The sequence below is a fragment of the Arachis hypogaea genome, chromosome 14 (assembly GCF_003086295.3).
Source record: "Arachis hypogaea cultivar Tifrunner chromosome 14, arahy.Tifrunner.gnm2.J5K5, whole genome shotgun sequence".
NCBI classification, from domain to species: domain Eukaryota; kingdom Viridiplantae; phylum Streptophyta; class Magnoliopsida; order Fabales; family Fabaceae; genus Arachis; species Arachis hypogaea.
This window is the reverse complement of record NC_092049.1, coordinates 40,634,393-40,639,455: the sequence shown is the minus strand read 5'-3', so window position 1 is coordinate 40,639,455 and position 5,063 is coordinate 40,634,393. Positions and strand designations below refer to the sequence as shown.

General features: G+C 36.5%; 1 non-coding gene across 1 annotated transcript; it reads right to left on the bottom strand.

Annotated features, from left to right (window-relative positions):
* Window positions 1–4,188: 4,188 nt before the first annotated feature.
* On the bottom strand, window positions 4,189–4,296 carry LOC112745606 (small nucleolar RNA R71). The gene has a single exon (XR_003173525.1). It is a non-coding gene; the product is annotated as a small nucleolar RNA R71 (small nucleolar RNA).
* Between the last annotated feature and the right edge of the window lie 767 nt (window positions 4,297–5,063).

The window sequence follows — 5,063 nt, the reverse complement described above, 5'->3', positions numbered from 1 at the left end:
TTCTGGACTTTACTATGAGTTTGTGTGTTTTTCTGTGATTTCAGGTATTTTCTGGATGAAATTGAGGGACTTGAGCAGAAATCAGATTCAGAGGTTGAAAAAGGACTGCTGATGCTGTTGGATTCTGACCTCCCTGCACTCAAAGTGGATTTTCTGGAGCTACAGAACTCGAAATGGCGCGCTTTCAATTGCGTTGGAAAGTAGACATCCAGGGATTTCCAGAAATATATAATAGTCCATACTTTGGCCAAGAATAGACGACATAAACTGGCGTTCAACGCCAGCTTTCTACCCAAATCTGGCGTCCAGCGCCAGAAAAGGATCCAAAACCAGAGTTGAACGCCCAAACTGGCACAAAAACTGGCGTTCAACTCCACAAATGGCCTCTGCACGTGCAACACTTAAGCTCAACCCAAACACACACCAAGTGGGCCCCGGAAGTGGATTTATACATCAAATACTTACTCATGTAAACCCTAGTAGCTAGTTTATTATAAATAGGACCTCTTACTATTGTATTAGACATCTTTGGATTACCTTATGATCCTTTGATCACGTTTTAGGGGACTGGCCATCTCGGCCATGCCTGGACCTTCACTTATGTATTTTCATACGGTAGAGTTTCTACACTCCATAGATTAAGGTGTGGAGCTCTGCTGTTCCTCAAAGATTAATGCAAAGTACTACTGTTTTCTATTCAATTCATCTTATTTCGCTTCTAAGATATCCATTCGCACCCAAGAACGTGATGAAGGTGATGATTATGTGTGACGCTCATCACCATCTCCCCTATGAATGCGTGCCTGACAAACACTTCCGTTCTACATGAAATAAGCTAGAATGAATATCTCTTAGATCTCCTAACCAGAATCTTCGTGGCGTAAGCTAGAATGATGGCGGCATACAAGAGAATCCGGAAGGTCTAAACCTTGTCTGTGGTATTCTGAGTAGGATTCAATGATTGAATGACTGTGACGAGCTTCAAACTCGCGATTGTTGGGCGTTAGTGACAGACGCAAAAGGAGGGTGAATCCTATTCCAGCATGATCGAGAACCGACAGATGAATAGCCGTGCCGTGACAGGGTGCGTGAGCATATTATTCACTGAGAGGAGGGGATGTAGCCACTGACAACGGTGATGCCCTTGCATAAAGCCAGCCATGGAAAGGAGTAAGACTGATTGGATGAAGATAGCAGGAAAGCAGAGGTTCAGAGGAACGAAAAGCATCTCCATTCGCTTATCTGAAATTCCTACCAATGATTTACATAAGTATCTCTATCCCTATTTTACTATATAATATTCAAAAACACCATTATCACTTTATATCCGCCTGACTGAGATTTGCAAGGTGACCATAGCTTGCTTCATACCAACAATCTCCGTGGGATTCGACCCTTACTCACGTAAGGTATTACTTGGACGACCCAGTGCACTTGCTGGTTAGTTGTATCGAAGTTGTGACAATTATGAATTAAGATCAAAGCACCAAGCTTTGGAGCCATTACCAGGGATTGTCCGAGCCTGGACATCACAATTTCGTGCACCAAGTTTTTGGCACCGTTGCTGGGGGTTGTTTGAGTCTTCGGCAAGCTTTTGGTCCGGTAACATCAGTGCCAGATTCCCTTCTGATCCGGCAACAGCACCAAGTTTTTGGCGCCGTTGCCGGGGATTGTTTGAGTTTGGACAACTGACGGTTCATCTTGTTGCTCAGATTAGGTAATTTTCTTTTTGTTTTGTTTTCAAAAATTTTTCAAAAATAATTTCAAAAATCTCTCACCTGTTTTCGAAAAAAAAATAAAAATGTTTTCAAAAATAAATTATTCTATGGCTTCAAAATTTTTAAGAATGAATTCTAGTGTTTCATGAAATATGTTGAATCATATCTGGCTGTAAAGCCATACCCAAACTACTTTGGGATTGGTATTCAACTAATCACTCCAGCCCATGTAATTATATGTTGCAGCCTGGCTGGCTGTAAAGCCATGTCTAAATTCATTTGGACTGAGGCAGCAATTTGTTATCAAGAGCAAGCTAGTTGGAGTTAATCCACCTGCTACTGTTTCTGATCACCTGCTGAAGCTTGGCTGGCCATTGGCCATGTCTAGTGTTTTGGACTGGAGCTTTCTTTGAAAGCTTGGCTGGCTAGTGAGCCATGTCTAATTCCTGGACTGAAGCTTTAGACTAACATGGCAAGATTCCTGGAATTCATGTTAAAAATTTTGGAATCCTTATTTTTCCTTTTTTTCATATAATTTTTGAAAAAATCCAAAAAAATTAGAAAATAAAAAAAAAATCAAAAATATTTTGTGTTTCTTATTTGAGTCTTGAGTCATATCATAAGTTTGGTGTCACTTGCATATGCATCTTGCATTTTTTCGAAAATATCATGCATTCATAGTGTTCTTCATGATCTTCAAGTTGTTCTTGGTAAGTCTTCTTGTATGATCTTGATGATTTTTTGTTTTGTGTCTTTTCATATTTATCATATGCATTCTTGAATTCTTAGTGCGCAAGCATTAAAGAATTCTAAGTTTGGTGTCTTGCATGTTTTCTTTGCATTAAAAAATTTTTTCAAAAATATGCTCTTGATGTTCATCATGATCTTCATAGTGTTCTTGGTGTTCATCTTGACATTCATAGCATTCTTGCATGCATTCATTGTTTTGATCTAAAAATTTCATGCATTGCATAATTTTCATGTTTTCATAAAAATTTCAAAAATAAAAAAAAATATCTTTCCCTTTTTCTCTCATCAAATTCGAAAATTGAGTTGACTTTTTCAAAAATTTTTAAAAATCAAGTTGTTTCTTATGAGTCAAATCAAATTTTCAATTTGAAAATCTTATCTTTTTCAAAATCTTTTTCAAAATTCATGGTTATTTTCGAAAATTCCAAAAATATTTTTCAAAAATCTTTTTATTAATTTTATACCAAATTTTTGAAAATAACATAATCAATTAATGTTTTGATTCAAAAATTTGAAGTTTGTTACTTGCTTGTTAAGAAAGATTCAAACTTTAAGTTCTAGAATCATATCTTGTGATTTCTTATGAATCAAGTCATTAATTGTGATTTTAAAAATCAAATCTTTTTCAAAACTAATCCTATCATATCTTTTCAAAATATCTTCTTATCTTATCTTGTTCAAAAATATCTTTTCAAAATATCTTTTCTAACTTCCTAACTTCTTATCTTTTCAAAATTTGTTTTAACTAACTAACTAACTTTTTGGTTGTTTCTTAACTTTTTCAAAACTACCTAACTAACTCTCTCTCTCTAATTTTCGAAAATATCTCCCCCTTTTTCAAAAATTTCTTTTTAATTAACTAATTATTTTTATTTTTATTTTTATTTCAAAAAAAAAAATTTCGAAAAATACTAACAAATTTTCAAAAACCAATTTTCAAAAAATCACTAACCCCTTTTCAAAAATAATTTTCGAAAATTCCCTCCTTCTCTCTCATCCTATTCTATTTATTCATTCATTAACTAACATCTCTTCCTTACATCATCACCAAATTCGAACCCCCTCTTCTATCTGTGTTCGAATTTCTTCCTCTTTTCTTCTACTCACATAAGGGATCCCTATACTGTGGTATAAAGGATCTCTATTATTATTATTATCATTTTTCTGTCCATTCTTCCTTGTATTATGAGCAGGAGCAAGGATAAGAATATTCTTGTGGAAGCAGATCCAGAACCTGAAAGGACTCTGAAGAGAAAATTAAAGAGAAGCTAAAATACAACAATCCAGAGAAAACCTTTCAGAAATTTTTGAACAGGAAGAGGAGATGGCAGCCGAAAATAATAATAATATAAGGAAGATGCTTGGTGACTTTACTGCACCTAATTCCAATTTACATGGAAGAAGCATCTCCATTCCTGCCATTGGAGCAAACAACTTTGAGCTGAAACCTCAATTAGTTTCTCTGATGCAGCAGAACTGCAAGTTTCATGGACTTCCATATGAAGATCCTTTTTAGTTCTTAACTGAATTCTTGCAGATATGTGATACTGTTAAGACTAATGGAGTAGATCCTGAAGTCTACAGGCTCATGCTTTTCCCTTTTGCTATAAGAGACAGAGCTAGATTATGGTTGGATTCTCAACCCAAAGACAGCCTGAACTCTTAGGATAAGCTGGTCACGGCTTTCTTAGCCAAGTACTTTCCTCCTCAAAAGCTGAGCAAGCTTAGAGTGGATGTTCAAACTTTCAAATAGAAAGAAGGTGAATCCCTCTATGAAGCTTGGGAAAGATACAAATAGTTGACCAAAAAGTGTCCTTCTGACATGCTTTCAGAATGGACCATCCTGGATATATTCTATGATGGTTTATCTGAGCTATCAAAGATGTCACTGGATACTTCTGCAGGTGGATCCATTCACCTAAAGAAAACGCCTGCAGAAGCTCAAGAACTCATTGACATGGTTGCTAATAACCAGTTCATGTACACTTCTGAGGGGAATCCTATGAGTAATGGGACGCCTATAAAGAAGGGAGTTCTTGAATTTGATACTCTGAATGCCATATTGGCTCAGAATAAAATATTGACTCAGCAAGTCAATATGATTTTTCAGAGTCTGAATGGAATGCAAGCTGCATCCAACAGTACTCAAGAGGCTTCTCATGAAGAAGAAGCTTATGATCCTGAGAACCCTGCAATAGCAGAGGTAAATTATTTAGGTGAACCTTATGGAAACACCTATAACTCAACATGGAGAAATCTTCCAAATTTCTCATGGAAGGATCAAAAGCCCCAACAAGGCTTTAACAATGGTGGAAGAAACAGGTTTAGCAATAGCAAGCCTTTTCCATCATCAACTCAGCAACAGACAGAGAACTCTGAACAAAATGCTTCTAATTTAGCAAATCTAGTCTCTGATCTATCTAAGGCCACTGTAAGTTTCATGAATGAAATAAGGTCTTCCATTAGAAATCTGGAAGCACAAGTGGGCCAGCTGAGTAAAAGGATCACTGAAATCCCTCCTAGTACTCTCCCAAGCAATACAGAAGAGAATCCAAAAGGAGAGTGCAAGGCCATTGACATAAGCGCCATGGCCGA